Genomic DNA, 17,201 nt, shown 5'->3' on the forward strand with positions numbered 1-17,201 from the left:
AGAGGTGCCTAGCATTTTTCTATTCATTTTATGAAGTTTTAATTGAATACTTGTCAGAACAATTCACACAAAGCATATTTTTCTAGAATCCAAACACAAACTGAATTGAAAACCAGCGCTCTTATACACTAAGATATAAATCATTTCCTATTTTCTTTAAACTTCCCAGAAAATTCTACAATAAAGGCACCAAAGATTTCAATGATTTAAGAAAGGAGAGCTAAATAACTTGATAGCTTTAGCTTTTCCACTGACATCCTGATACAAACCATTTCTTCCTAACAACGGCTTGCCATTAACTTTGGTTAGTGTCCTTGATTGTCCCTAATAAGTGATAATTCTATCAGCCTCTTAAATGGGTCAGAGTGAGACAGTTTCTGTGGGGTTTCTCATGAGATTCATGAAAAATCATGAATTCATGAAAAAAAATACTCCTAAGAGCATTTTAAACAGGTAAAAATTAGTTAAAAAGAATATCAACTAGTTTTATTAACTGAATAGATAACATATTAAGATCAGCAGTAGGTAAATATGCTAAAAGAGGAAAAGGAGTGACCCAAAGATTGGAAATATCACTAAGAAGAGCATACGATGTGAGGATGATGTCAGGATGATGCATGACAAGAATGTGAGGTGCTGTTGCAAGGTTTCCAGTTGGGAGGCTGCTTGTGTTTCCTTGGGGATGTGGATAGGAGGATGTAAACTAGAGGGTGATAGTACATGAGTGTGGGTATTTCAGGACGGAGGGAGTAAAAAGGGTAGAGAACATTGGATAGACTAGATAGATAGATAGATAGATGATAGATAGATAGATAGATAGATAGATAGATAGATAGATAGATAGATATGTACATACATACATACACATACATACTACCATTTCAAGTTGTTCTTAAGACCATCTGACAACACCTTGCCCTCCATTGGCCTGACACCCACTCTCATGTAACTTTCAATGTCTTGTCTTAATATTAGAGGCCCCCAAAGGTTAGTACTGAGGAGTGGGATAGATGAGCAGAACATCAGCTGAGAAAATAGAATAACAGCATTTTTACTTAGGAGTGAAACAATGTTATTTTGAGAATCAACATATTAAAGGCATTGTTAAAGGGCTTGGGAAGAAAAGCATTTAAGTAGGCATGTTATAACCTAATAATATTTAAACTATAATTTGGCATAGTTTTTCTTAGCCAATGTTTCCACCCTCAAATGCTCCTCTAATCTTTTCCCCACTCCTCTAACACACTCTCTACTTGAGTAATCATCATCTACCTGAGTGTTTCTTAAGTACACCACACATTCTCACCAACTTCATTGGGCAAATCATTAACTTTGCCTAATATTTCCTCTTCCCCATATTTGCCCATCCAAGTCCAACTAATGCTAATTCATGTCTGCATCTTCAAGATTTCCTGCACCAAGCATTTTTCATGTTCAACTGATTATCCTCTAAATCAACACTGGTAGAATTAGGCAATGCATGGATAAAGGAGACCTAAATGAGTTCAATCCCTTAGAGGTAAGGAGCACTGGGTATTATATGAGAGATGAATCACTGAAATCTACCTCTGAAACTAATAATAATGCTGTCTGTTAATTAATTGAATTTAAATTAAAAAATAAAATAAAATGGGGAAAATAGGGAAGAGAAAACACAAGAGGTATTTTAGAATAAATTAGAAGACAGAATGTGGAGAAATAGTTAGAAAATTTTCTTCCCCCTTATCAGCCTGCATTTGCAAATATTTGTTATTGACTGAGGACCCACTGTGTCCTTGTTACTACATTAGGCATTATTGAAAACTGGGAAACAGAATTGGTTTTCTCAGAGGGAACACTACCTGTGCTCACCCTCTTAATTAAGGAGCTTCCTATGTCAAATGAAATCAACATAGATAATGTAACCAGTTTTGACATTTGCTGTATTCTCTGAGAAAATGGTATTGTAATCTGAGAAATTCATCAGTGTCTCTAGTGACTTATCCACATCCCTCCTCCATCGTCTGGACACTCAGATTTATGAATCATTTGAAAAGTCCCTGACAACCTTTTCACCTTTTGCATCACAAAACTGCATAAATCTTGTATGTTTTCCTATACTGAATGTGGAAATTAAACCTCTTTTTTAATACACTATCTGTCTTGCTTGGCTGGTTTATGGTGAGAAAGAAAGCCAAATATGTTTTTGAAGCAATAATTCATCAAGTACAAAGGAAGAGTGAGCAAATAGCTTCATCTTACTAAGTAAGCATGTTTTTAAATCCTCATAAAATACGATGTCATATCTCACCAAAGTTGTTAAAAATGGCGGGGGGCGGTGGCAACAATTAGGCAGCAATTAGATAGAAAAGGTTTAAAAGTGACTTGCAAAAGCCATCATCTCCACAAAAACATTTTTGCAAGATGGAATGTGGAAAATGATGTAGAAGAATTTTCGACAACAACCCATAGACAGGGAGGGTTTTGAAGACAAAGAACATTCTTTCATTTCACTTTTATAATCAACAAGACTAAGAGATTGCCAGTCCCAGCAAAGAATTCAGTGCAGGGAAGGGTGAAGGACCATCCAACCTGTGACTACATATTGCTTTGATCCTGGTGTCAACTGATGAGAACTGTATTCTTCCAAAAGCGAATACAGATTCTAGAAGGATCTAATTGCTATTTTGGAAAGCCTTCCAGGCTGACTCGGTGGCTCTGAAAAAGGCAACTAAAATAATGAACTTTAAATTATGACTTGATTGAGATCTCATTTCATGTGTATGTCTTGTTTCTCCAACAAAATTATAAACTATGTCACCTACTTCCAACCTCTCATTAACAATAATTAATAATTAAAATAATTAATTTTCTGATTTACTTAGCAAACAGTAAACGAAGTCTGGGTATGTCACTGTGCCAGGTGTCATGAGAAAAGAATTAGCCATGTGGGGAGGACCAGATAGTCCTGGGCTCGAAATCTACCTTGGGTAAAGAGTGTAACCTCTCCAAGCTTTTGTTTCCCCCCCTGGGAAAGTGGGATAGTAAGTGGGTTGAAAAATAAGTATATAAAACACTGGTGCTCATCTGGCATTCAGTCCTTCTTAATACATGGCCCTAGAAGGGAACTGAGGTGTAAATCAAGATCCTTATTCCCAAGGAGCTTAAAATCTAGGAAGCTATATACAACAGGTGACAATAATTTTTATAAAATGCCATCTAACTGGTACCCTGGGAACAAAGTCATTCTTCTCAGCCAATTTTCCTGGTTGGCTAAGGATTTTACACTTCTAAGCATTTTTTAAAAATTATTTGAATTAGAAATGTTTCTAATAATATCTTATATATTTGTCTTCTCCTTGATAACCTGAACATCATTTAATATTTTCATAACTCTGCAATCACGTTATGAACATCAGCTTAGGGTACTTTGCTAAGTGGACACTTTGCTAGGTCTATTTGCTATACCTTCAATGGCCTTAAATTGCTATAATTTTGAGGATTTATGTGTGATATTTTTAGAAAGCCTCTTGTCCTTTCATCAGATATCACTTCTTAAAGCTGTCGGAGCTTGTGTCTGTAATATTGTTCTGCCTCCAAATTTACTGCTTCAAATTTACATTAGTCCAAGGATGGAAATCACTTGCAAGTTAGAGTTGTTTTTACATTTTCTATAAGTATTATGTATTCACTAAAAAATATAAATATATATCCACCCTTAAATGAGAAGTTATTTTAGAAATGACTACTGAAATAATAAAAGCAAGAGTCACAGTTTTTCAACCTGAAGTTTAAAATATTAGCCTGACAAAATACAAATAATATTAAAAATTTAATAAACTGGGTAAGCTTTGCAGTAAGCATGATTGATGAAGGATTAATATCTTTATATGCAAGTTTATATAAATCAACGAGAAACCAATGAAATAAAAGGCAATAGGTAAAGCAAGTCACAAAGAAGAAATGAGAATTAGTGAATGAACATACGACAAAATGTCTAACTTTTTTAATGATCTAAGAAGTATAAATTAGTTAGCCTTTGGCTACTAAAGTAACAACTTTAAAAAATTTTAATAAAAAGGTTTTTAATTTTGTGAGAGCTGTGCTTCAGATATTCTGTTTTGGAAAGCATTTTGGCAATCGACATAAGGAATCATTAAAAAGTCCACTGTTACATAATATTTGGAAGTGCTATATAGGCAGAGATAACATGATAATAACATTTGCTGTTAAAGTGGGAAGGAAGATATACCAGTTGTCCAAAAATAAGGGATTTGGTGAAGCAAATTATGTTTTGAGTTAAATATAGTTATGTGGTGGTGGATTAACTAAACATGCTAAATATACAGGTTTACTTATACTATGAAGCCTTGTCTATGTTTAAAACAGTGAGGTACTGGTCCACGCATGGACAGACTAGCAGAATAAAAGAGAAAATTCAGAAATGGACGCAAGCACCATGGGAACTTGTTACGTGATAAAGGTGCCATCTCAAATCACTGGGGAAAAGGATGGGCTTTTCAAAAACTGAGGTGGGGGAAATTGGGTAGCCATCGGGAAAAACACAAAAGTGATCCTACCTCACACCATATACCACAATAAACTCCAAATGAATTAGGTGTCTAAATGTTAAAATGAACAAAAACAAAAACAAACAGACAAAAAAACATACAAGTACTAGAAGAAAACATAGATACAAGGAAAGCCTTTCTAATTATGATTTAAACCAAATCAAATAAAATTTGATAAATTAATTAATATAAAATTAAAGGAAAAAACCTTCTCATGACTTTTTAAAAAGCAAAGTCAAAAGACAAAATATTTGCAATGTGTATCACAAGAAACAAATCTTCAATTTGTCACTTTAATATGTAAAAGCTCTTAGAAATTGAGAAATAAGAAAAAACAAAATCCCAATAGAAAAAAAATGTACAAAAAAAGGTGAACCCCCATAAAGGTATATAAATTTCCTGGCCCACAAAAGTAAAAAAAGATGGAATTCTCAAAGTAAGGGAAATTTAAAGCATAACTACACCTACTAGGTAAAAAAAATGTTAACATTTGACAGCATACTCTGTTGGCAAGGCTGAGTAGAAAAGGTATTGTTACATATTAATATGGGAGTGCAATACTGTATAGCCTTATGGTAGTATCTAAAAAGACTATATGCATCTACCCTTTAACCAAGCAATACTACTTCTTGAATTTTACCTTAAAGATTCACCTCTAAAATTATAAAACAAAGTATGCTCATGGTATACTTAGAAAAAGTAATAATAATTTTGTAATAAAAGTAATAATTTTAAATGATACTGTGGTAATATAAAATATAGAAATAGCCTAAATGCTACTGAAAAAAATCTGATACTTCAACACAATGAAATCATATGAAGTTATAAAAACAAACAAAACAAGGAAAAGTTCTGAGAACTGCTAATAAAGTGATTTACAGTCAACACTGTCAAGTGAAAACAACAAAATATAAAACAATATATATATACCAAGAATTTTGTGTAAAAAAAAGGAAGAATAAGAATATACCTATCTGAAAAATATAATACATTATATGTTAAAAAAAAAGAAGAAGAAGATAGCAGGAAGGGAAAATGAAGGGGGGGAAATTGGAGGGGGAGACAAACCATGAGAGACTATGGACTCTGAGAAACAAACTGAGGGTTCTAGAGGGGAGGGGTGTGGGGGGATGGGTTAGCCTGGTGATGGGTATTAAAGAGGGCACGTTCTGCATGCAGCACTGGGTGTTATATGCAAACAATGAATCATGGAACACTACATCAAAAACTAATGATGTAATGTATGGTGATTGACATAACATAAATATATATATATATATACCTATCTTAGAGGCCCTGGGTGGCTCAGTCAGTTGAGCATCTAACTCTTGATTTCAGCTCAGGTCATGATCTTGGGGTCACAAAATCAAGCCCCATGTTGGTCTCCATGCTGGGCATGGAGCCTGCTTGGGATTTTCTCTTTCTCCCTCTCCTTCTGCCCCTCCCATGTCCCTCTCTCTCTCTAAAAAAAAAAGAAAGAAAAAAGGTATATATCTTAGTTTACTTATTTACTCTTTGCCTAGTTTTGACTTTAAACTATGTAGAAGATTTACCATTCAGAAAACAAAATTAAATTCAAGAGAATAAAAAAATAGTGTGCCTCTGCTTGAAGGAGTTCTTGGATCATAAAAGCATGCTTGGCTCACCCATGCAGGGCAGACTGAAAGTTCTGAGTGATAAAGCCTTAGACTGGAGCTTTCTACATGAGTTAATTCTGAAGAATTACCCTCTCAGAGGCTCCCCAGATGGACTGGGACCCAGCTGCCCAAAGCCAGCACCTTCTTCATAAGCACTCTTCATCAACTTTTTTTCTGCTGTCTGGCTTCACTTCTTCAACATGCTTTTTTGGATTACTTCCCCAAAAGTGATTTTCATTCAAATCCTTGTTTCAGGGTCTGCTCTGGGAACACCCAAACCAAGAGAGGTTGTACTATTTTAAATCAAAAATTTAAATTACAGGAGTTATCACTTTAATCACAAATTTAAAATAATTCCATATATTTTATTAATGAGTAGACAACACAGTGGGCCAGCTGAGCCATTATAAGTTTGTGGTCAGTAGGTCACTGGACGAGAACTTTAGACAAGTTTCATTAGGGCTTCCTTCCTCTCCACTGTTAACAATTTTCTCTCTGCCTCAGTCCTGATTCAAAGGGTTATTGGGTCTGCAAGGGGCTGGAATCTGAGAAGAAATCCCTATGTATCTGCTTCCCCTGTGGGCTCAGTGAGCCCCATACATAAGCCTAGTTTCTCAGAGCCCCAGGAGCCCAAGGAGGGAAATGACTAGAAAGGCTGAGCCTTCCAGGCCCTTGAGTGTGGGAAACTGAAAGGAAAAGAGAGCAGGGAGCTTTATTCAGGAACCTCAGCAGAAGAATAAAAGCTAATTATCTTCCTCCACACTGAGCAGATGTAGGGAAGAATCTACTTTCTTATCTTTTCTAGTTTCTAAAGGCTGCCTACATTCCTTGGCTCCCTTTCCATCTTGAAAGCCAGCAATGGCAGGTAGAATCTCTCTCCTGTCACATCACTCCGATACTGACTCTTCTCCCTCCTTCTTTCATATTTGAAGGACACTTGTGATGACACAGGAACCTTCTGGATAATCCAAGATAATCCCTCTATTTTAAAGCTACTTCCATCTGCAAACTGAATTCCCCTTTGCCAACTAACCTAACATATTCACAGGTTTCAGGGTGAACAGTCAATTGGATGGGTGGGCACTATTCTGCCTATGGTAAATGGTGTGTATTTTTTTCCTCTGACATTTTCTAGTTGGTTAATTGCTGATTTCCAGGAATGCTACTATTTCATGTATATTAATCTTGAATCTAGTGAACATGCCAAACTCATGTCTAAATTGTTCTAATGATATATCTGATGCCTCTCTTGGATTTTCTACTTAGTTTTATTATTTGTAAATTTTTTTCTTTTCCTTTTAAGTGCTTGCAGTCTTATTTTTCTTGCCTTTTAAAGTTGGCTAGGACATTCAGTACAATGCTAAATAATGGGGATAATCACAGGAATTCTTACCCTGCTGCTGACTTGAATAGGAATGTTTATAAATTTTTCTAAAGAACAATAACATTTTTAGGAGGTTTTTCATAGATACATCTTTTCAAAATAGTAGAAAATATTCTCTATTCCTAGTTTACTAAGAGTTTATATCACAATCGAATATTGAACTACACCAAATATTTTTTCTCTATTGAGAAAACCCTATGAAATTTTCTTCCAAATTTTATAGATGTCTGAACATTGAACCATCCTTGCATTTTTGGATGATGATCTCTTGGCTATCGTGTAGTTTATTAGACACTGCTGAAAATTTTTGTCAATATTACATCAAGTGTTTTGCTTTTATATTCATACACGAGAATATACTATACTTATTCTTATCCTTATATCCATTTTTAACATCAAAGTTACACTAGCTGCATAAAGTGGTTTGGTTAGATTTCCTATTTTGAGCCTCTGACCCAGTCTGCCTAAAAGAGGCATCTTCTGCTTTCATGGGTTTTTAAAATGATGCCTATAAATATCAGGGCTTGCTGTTATTTGGAGATTGGTGTGGAAGAGGGGCAAGACATTTTACCATTAATTTTATTTCTTTCATGGCTACTGATTTATTCATGATTTCTATTTTTTCTAGGCTAGGTTAATAATCTATGTTTTGTTAGAAAATTATCTATTTCATCTAAAATTTCAAGTTATTGCTTCTGTATTGTCTTACTATTCTCCTATGAACTTTAAATCCCTTTTATATCTGTAGTGTTAATGTCTTTTCCTTCCCAGTGCTGTTGATTTGTGCTATCTCCCTTTTCTTCTTACTCCCATCTGCAAACGGCAATTTCTCCTGTAGCTGCCTGCAGATAGTTTTGTGTCATGGACAAATCCTCCTGTGGGAAAGGAGATGATGAGACATTTGAGAGAGGAGTAAAATGTCAAAGCACCTGAAGGAGGCTGCTTCTCTCAATAGAGAGAGAGATGATGTGAAGAAACTTAGAAAAGAGGAGAGTGTTTAGTAATTTGAATAAATATCTGCAGAATAGTCTATTGGAATGGCCCTCTATAAATTAGCCTCTATGAATATGGAAAGAATACTATAATACCTTTGTTACCCATCTAACTCCATAATTTATCTTGCATTTTCAGACTATCATAAATACTTAATAAAGTGTTACTACATGGGAATTTTAGACAATATAAATCTATTTTGTAATAGCTCTAAGACTCACTTGTGACTGACACTTTGCAGAAGCAAAGCAATAGATAAAATTATACATGATAGTCAATGTATTGCTGCAAAAGGCAATCCAAACATTTCATTCTTAAATGCATTAAGAAATAAATAGATTACCTATAACAGAACAGCTGGGGATATGATTAGTTACTGAATATGGAAAAGGTGAGCAATGTGGCAAGGACTTAACACTAGAAAAGGCATACACTATGTGTGCAGTATTATGCCAAAAGAAAGGAATTTGCACTATCACAGAATAAGAGTTGCAGGAATTATGTAAGAATGGACCATTCCACAAAGACTTTCAAAACCCTGATGAGGAACTAATTTCCCCAGACAGAAATAGGAATGAAGATCTTTTATAGGAAAACAGATTGCAGGTAAAGGCAACATACACACATTAGGACCCCTAACCTAATGACGACTCTCAAGTAGAACAAGTGAAATGAGGACATTAGTTGAAACCTCTCACACAAACACCAAAATTATAAACAAACCAGAACCAGGCAATCTGAAGAGTAGAGAACCCATCATAATGGAGGGGAAAATCACGGAAAAAAAAAAAAAACAAACAAACAAAGCAGTAGGTAAGGAAACATTTCACAATATCAGATATATTGGGCATTTATTATTTTAATACCCAAATATCACCTGTTCTTTCAAGAAATTCTCCTCTGGTCACGTGACTCTGGTTGTTATTTGGCTATAACTGAGTCCCACCTGGCCAGCTAGAATGTACCATTCTATTGAGCTGAGCTAATCAGAGCCTGTTGAAAATGACAAAGCTTGTGCTAGGAGAATTCTTCTCTTTGTCAGGCTTTAGCAATGTGAACAAGGTCTTCCCACAGAAGGTTCCCTTGCTGGGGGAGAATGCAGTTTCAGAGTGAAGAGCCATCATGCTGACAGGAAAAAGACAAATGTAAAGAATCCTGACCGCAGTCAACCCCTGGATCTAGTCAGCCTTAATGTTAACTCTGCACCAACCCTTCCCACAATTTGGTTATATGAGATGATAAATTCCTCTCTGTGTTAAAACTCTTTCAAATTGGTTTTCTGTCTTCAAACAAAGACTCATGACTAAGAGACCAACTACACACATGCAGTCAAGTAATTAAAAAAAAAACACACACACAGGAAACCTTTACAAAGAAAAAGGAAGTAATTCTAAACTGAGAGTATTTAGGCAGCTGGACAGGAGAACTGAAAAATCGAACAAAAGAAAATGTTTCTCCTTAAACGTGGTGTGCCATAATTATTTAGCACTGCTTTTGTAAGTGGGTTAAAAATGATAGTTAGCTGACCAGTAAGGGCATATTAGTGTTCCCAGGGGCCAAAATGAAACACTGGAGGAAGAATCCCCATGTGGCTGACATGGTGGCAACAGGGAAAAGATTTATGCTTCTTCTAGAGGCCTATCATTCCCATGCTTATTTCCTCTTCACTTGAAGCATCCATTGGAGGTTTGGTAGCCACTTCTGAACTAACAGTAAATAAATTTCTTTCCCAACCCTCTTTTGGAGTTAGATGGCAAATTCCCTTTGGAATCACCTCTTGACTGAGATATTCCTATGAATAAGTGAAGGTCAATAGCCACTACTGCTATCCTTCTGTGTGTAGAGCAGGAGGTGACATGACAGGAATGAGAGAAGTGCCGAAGATCCACAGAGCACAAACAAATCCAAATTAATCAAAGGGGCAGGAAATGTAACCCGTGGCCAATCCCTGGATGAGACAGTCCACTAACCTAACCTGGAAAACACACTCAAATCCTTTTTCAGTAATCTGTCCTCTAGAGTATGAACAATTGACAGAGTACTGATTCCCCCCACCCTTTTTGATTGACTTATAATTAACATACAGTGTTATATTAATTTCAGGTGTACAATATATAATGATTGAACATTTCTATACATTACTCTGTGCTCATCAGAGTAAGTGTACTCTTAATCCCCTTTATCTATTTCACCCCAACCCCCTGCCCACCTCCCCTCTGACAACCACCAGTTTGTTCTCTGTATTTAAGAATCTGATTTTTTGTTTGTCTCTTTTTCTCTTTGTTTGTTCATTTTCTTTTGTTTCTTAAATTCCACATATGAGTAAAATTATATGGTATTTTTCTTTCTCGGACTAACTTATTTCATTTAGCATTATATCCTCTAGGTCCATCCATGTTGTCCCAAATGGCAAGATCTTAATTCTTTTTTTATGAATGAGTAATATTCCATTATATGTATATATATATATATACATATACATATGTATATATATATACACACACATATATATGTATATATATATACACACATATTATATGTTATATACTTACACACACACACCACATCTTCTTTATGCATTCATCTATGGATGGACACTTTAGTTGCATCCATTTGTTGGTTATTATAAACAATGTTGCAATAAACAGGGGTACGTATATCTTTTCAAATTAGTGTTTTTGTTTTTTGGGTAGATACCCAGTAGTGAAATTACTGGATGACAGAGTACTATTTTAATTAGCCTCTAATTCACTTGAACCTCTTTGTGACAATGGGAAATAATTTACCTCTCTCAGCCCCTCTTTTTTCTGGATCAAAAAATCATCATTATCATACAATATCTCATATTCTTAGCTTTGTATTAGTTACATGTGAAATAAATAGTCTTTTACTTTTAAAAAAAAATTATGACAAGTTATAGAGAAATCTGATTGGGACTCAGGCACCTTGAACTTCAATTCATTAGTCATGACCTATAGCACTAAATTATCCTAGGAATCTCCTACATTTCCAAACAATTCCAAAAGACCTGGTAAATTAAATAATTCCTTAGCATCCAGGTGGCAAACCTTTAGTAAAATATAGTAACCTCAACCACTCTAGAGTTGAGTATTCTCTGACAGCATTTTCAACATCCACAGTACACAAATTATAATGGCCCTTAGTGACTGAAATTAAACATTTAATGAGCAACTACAATCAACCAGGTACTAAGCTATGGTGTCTCCAGCAATAAAAATAGCAACCTAAATAATAATAACTAGGAGAATGGCTAATATGTACTTGTACTTACTATATGCCAGGCATTTTGCTAAGCATTATCTCTCTTTTATTTTTATTTTAAAGATTTTATTTATTTATTTGAGAGAGAGAGTGAGAGAGAGAAAGAGCACAAGAGGGGGGAGCGGGAGAGGGAGAAGCAGACTCCCTGCTGAGCAGGGAGCCCGATACGGGACTCGATCCCGGGACTCCAGGATCATGACCTGAGCCGAAGGCAGTCGCTTAACCGACTGAGCCACCCAGGCACCCCTATTATCTCTCTTTTAAAAAAAATATGGAATACTTCATGAATTTGTGTGTCATCCTTGTGCAGGGGCTATCTTAACCTTCTCTGTATCATTCCAATTTTAGTATATGTGCTGCTGAGGCCAGCACTAAGCATTAGCTCATTTAATCCTTATAGCACTATGAGGTAGGACCTATAATTATCTATATGTTATAATTGAGGCCCAGTGAGGTTAAGTAATTTGCCCAAGGTCACATGGTTAATGGGTGAAGAAATGAGACCAGAACCCAGACTTCCAATTCTGGGTGAAATTGCATTCCCCACAAAAAAAAGATACTTTGAAGTCCTAACCCCCACTGCCTCAGAATATGACCTTCTTTGCAAGTACAGTTATTGCAGATATAATTAGGTAAAATGAGGTCACCCTGGAGTAGGGCAGCCCCTAACCCAGTATGACTGGTGTCCTCATGAGCAGATGGCCATAAATTCAGAGACTCGCAGCAAGAATGCAGGCGACAATGAAGACAGAGATTGGAGTGTTGTAGCCACAAACCAAGCAAGGCCAAAGACCGCCAGCAAACTGCCAGAAGCAGGAAGATGCAAAGGAGGATTTCCCTACAGGTTTCAGAGGGAGCATGACCCTTGACTTCTAGCCTCCAGAAGTATGAGAAACTACAGTCTGTGTTTTGAAACTACCTAGTTTGTGGTACTTTGTTACAGCAGCTTTAAAAAACTAATACAATGTCTAACTCCAATGCCTTCAGCATGCCATGTTTTATTACATCAGCTTGAAGTCTTTCCTGGATGATAAAAGAAACATTCAATTACATGCAAAATAGATATAATTTTTCAATTTTATTAAATTCTAATTACACAAAGATCCACACAAGACAGATACTTTTTTTAATCAGAGGTCTTATTCTCTGCCTTAGCTGTGGTAAACATAATTTTTGTAGTTATTTTTAAATATTTTATAAAATAGCCTTTTAAATTATGGGAATGGCCAACATTTATCCTGAAGCAATTTTCATCTTTAAAAAAGGATTCATTGTGTTTTGTGGGTGGCTGTTCGACTGTTTTATTTAAATTACCACACTCTAAGAATTCATCCGGAAGAAACAGACTAATAGTAGAAAGGACAAACAAGACAAGCTTACACAATACATGATCCTAGGCAGCCAGCAATTTACTAGACCACAACATGGATTTTGTTGCAAAGGAAAGAACTGGTAGAGAGAATACAGACTCAGAGGAGAGAAGAAAGATACAGTGAGGATATCCTGTCTTGGAAGAGATAGAGAAAGAAATGGATACATGAGGAAAAGCAGGTTCAGGTGAGCAGAGGGAAGAAAAGGAGCCTGAGAAGCATGCAGAGAACCTTGAAGGAGATGGGGAGAAGAGGTTGGGGGGAAAGAAAGAGAGAGAGAGGAGAAAAGAAATGAGGTGGGAGGGATAGTAAAGGAGAAAAAACATTCTGAATTGTGTGAAGGTGTGAAATGTTTTGTGTTTTTGGTTATTGACATGCGTGGCAGACATTTTCTTCAGGGTCTTAGGGCCAGCTCCCACAGAATGAAATGAGACATTCCATGGCACTTTCTCATAATGATAAGTATCCAGTCAAAAATCCAAAGGAGGAAAATACTCTTATAAAGTGTCATTTTTTTTTTTAATCTTGGCAAAGTCTGTTCTCTGAAACAAAAGAGCAGTGTATATCCCCATCACGTTGAAGAGTCCCTTTTAAGAGCCGCCTCATCACATGCAATACTTGATCACCATCAAAGGCCAAGTTTTCTAGTGCCAAGAGCCAAGTGTGCTGTGGTTTGATCTTTGAGAAATATTTCTGGATAGTAAAGATCAAGGGCCATAAATATGGAGGCACATCTTGTCACCATTCTGTTTGTGCTGTTAGAACATGGTATTTATTAGGAGCAGAGCTTTCCCAGTAAAAGGCATAATTACTACAGTCCATAATACAAAAGTAGCATTTTTTAATGTATCCTCTTTAATTTATAAATATATATAATTTTAAATGTATTTATTATGTATCATAAATATAAATATACATATAATTAAAAATTACATGAAAAGCGTCAGGGTTCAAAGTAAAATTATCCTTTAGTAAATTCAAACCAGGAAAAGCATCCTGAAAAAGCAAAGGAAACTCGGGAGCATTAAAATTACAAATCTCGAAGCAGGTTTTTATTATGCTTTAAGAAAAACATGCTGCCAAGTTAGAGCAGATGAGCATTTCCAAATACCTGGATAAAGAGAGAGCGTCTCAAAGAGAAAGTGTTCTTCAGGTACTGGTTCAACTTTCAGCACTAGAAAATGTTTCTATATTTAATATATTGATAAATGTCTCCTCTTTCTGCAACACATTGTGTATGTTTTTAAATGTGTGCACATGTCTTTTTATAATCTAAACATCCCTTTTTTCTTTTGCTTCATTTTTTTAATTCAATTAAGCAATATCCAATTAAAACATACAGATGAAAGCTAATACTAGGAAGTAGAATCTGATAAATGATAAGATCAATCATATAGCTAGAATTCTCTAAAACTTCAGACAATGTGGTGATCACTCATTGCAGGGACAGACTGGAGGAAGGTTTCATGGAAGACAGGGAATGGACCCAGGGCTGACCAGACTCACACAAGGAGAGGGGAGGGAATTCCAGGCAGGGAAAGGCCCAGAGAAAGGAGGACTGACTATTGGAACATGGGAAGAGGACAGTGGAAAGACTAGTCTGTGGGGAAGAACACACAGAGAAATGAGGTTGACTAGGTTAATTATGACCGGAAAGTCCCAGTGAGAAGTGGCCAGTGTAGACTCCGTGGGGAGAAGAAAGATAGGAAGAAAGCAGCGGTTTACAGAACAGGCGCCAATATGAAAGATTAATTTAACTGCAGCAAAAGCTAAAGGCAGATAAATTACTTTGTTGTACAAAACAGCAATAACCCAGACATCGGATGGCCAGGGCCTGGGGAAGGGTGACTGCAGCGAGAATGGAAGGAAGGAGTATTACGAGAAAGATGAATGCTCAGAGGTTGGAGACAGGATGTTGGAGTTTTATCTGTAGGATCTGCATTGTGCTTCTCTTTTGGCTGGTGGGGACAAAACATTTCTAAGCCTTTTAGCCTTAGGTCAAATGCTTATGAGTCAGGAAGAGAAACACTCTCCCCACCCTCCCACCCCCCCACCCCTGCCCCAACCAGCTTTATTGAGGTAAAATTGGCAAATACAATTGTAATATATAAAAAGTGTACATCATAGAGAAATAATCTTTGAAAGCTCTAATTTCAGAATAGATCACTCCTGCAACCTTCAAAATAAACCACTCAATTCTGCAAATATCTCTCTTAAGATGTTATCTCTTTTTTTAAAGTTAGCATTTTTAATGCATTATTTTCTTTAATAGTAACCTTGTTCTTGTTGCCGCCCCAAATTATTTTCTTTGAATATATTTGAATCAGGATTTCAGGAAATATATTTTATGTTTTCCCCATTGCTTTGCATAAGAGGAACCACATGAGCAATGCAAAGGTGTGTATTAATTGAGATATGCTTTCTGTACAGTGCAAAACTCAATCCTAAGGCCATACATCTGGAAACTTCAAAAATCTGAATCAATTCAGGGCGCCTGGGTGGCTCAGTCGTTAAGTGTCTGCCTTCGGCTCAGGTCATGATCCCAGGGTCCTAGGATAGAGCCCCACATTGAGCCCCACATCAGGCTCCCTGCTCATAAGCAAAAATGCCAAGCTTCTCCTCAAAGCTTAACCAGAGTCTAGACACTTTTCTAACGAGAGGGCTACCTGCACTTTGAGGCAGGTGGAAAATAGAAATATAAAAAGTGGCAAGATTGGGGACCTCCAATTCATTCTTTGATTCATTTATTGAACAACTATTTATTGAATATCCATTTCTATGCAATGTGACAACTGCAAAGATGAATAAGAACCTGTCCCTAGGTGAATAACAGTGAAGTCTGGGATTTAATAGTACATTACAGTTTATCAAGTCCTTTCTCTTAATGTGTGAAGATCTTCTCTTCGGAATAAGTTAGGAACAACTTCCATTTTTTTAGACCAGAAAGTAGAACCATAAAAGTCTTCTGCAACCCACATCTCTTAATGCTCATACCCACCACTGTTTCTTGGGTTATTCTCCTTCTTCCAATGAGAATGCTCTCATTTATTATTCAGATATTGATGATATTCATAAATATAACTAAATACCTACCACGTGCCAGCCACCAGAGGCTTTGGGATAGAGAAGGTGAAATAAACAGAATCAGTGTCCTCAAGGAGTTCATATCCCAGTGAGTTAAAAGGCAAGTAAGCAGTTATAGGGAAGTGATCAATGGCCCAAAAGAAAGCTCAGTGTGTCAATGTGCAAATCTCTAGGAGCTCCCTCCCCCAGAGTCATGCAAATGCAACCATCCAAGTCCAAGACCCATCTTCACTGTACAGATTGCACTTTACAAAACCTCAGTTCACATTTGTTTGGTTTTCCCCTAAATTTCCAAACAATTAGAATCTACAATTTAGTACCTTATTACATATGTCCTTTTATATCTCCAATTTTTATTTATTTTTTTAAAGATTTATTTATTTATTTTAGAGGGAGAGAGTGCAAATGGGTATAGGGGCAAAGGAAGACAGAGAGAGAGAATTTTAAGCAGACTCCCCACTAAGTGCGGAGCCTGATGTGGGGCTCGATCTCAGGACCCTGAGATCATGACCTGAGTCGAAATCAAGAGTCAGATGCTTAACTGACTAAGCCACTCAGGTGCCTCTGTATCTCCAATTTAAAAAAAATTTTTTTTTAATTTTTAAAAAAATTTTAAATTTTTAAAATTTCTAAATTTCTAAAATCTAAAATTTAAATGTTTCTTACCTACTATACCAGATTTCTAAGTTCCACATGGGCAAGGATGAAGTCCTATGGGCTCCTATATTCCTCTCTGAGGCCATGAGCATTCCATTTCTTAATTGAAACAGTGTATTTTTCTTAGCTAATCTTGACTAAGATAAGTTTCTTTAAAAGTTGTGGGAAGGAAATCTGGAATAAGAAAAAGATTTTGGTAAATGCTTATTTCATCCTCACTCTAAATATTCCTAATTGTTTCAAT

General features: G+C 36.1%; 1 protein-coding gene and 1 non-coding gene across 3 annotated transcripts in view; both read right to left on the reverse strand.

Annotated features, from left to right (window-relative positions):
- ARHGAP24 (Rho GTPase activating protein 24) overlaps positions 1-17,201 on the reverse strand; it is a 434,153-nt gene that overhangs the window by 397,053 nt on the left and 19,899 nt on the right. The gene's annotated exons all lie outside the window — the stretch shown is intronic.
- LOC115939686 (U6 spliceosomal RNA) lies at positions 12,112-12,218 on the reverse strand. The gene has a single exon (XR_004074464.1). It is a non-coding gene; the product is annotated as a U6 spliceosomal RNA (small nuclear RNA).

This window comes from Leptonychotes weddellii, chromosome 2 (genome assembly GCF_054177405.1).
Source record: "Leptonychotes weddellii isolate Sample4059 chromosome 2, ASM5417740v2, whole genome shotgun sequence".
In the NCBI taxonomy this organism is placed as follows: domain Eukaryota; kingdom Metazoa; phylum Chordata; class Mammalia; order Carnivora; family Phocidae; genus Leptonychotes; species Leptonychotes weddellii.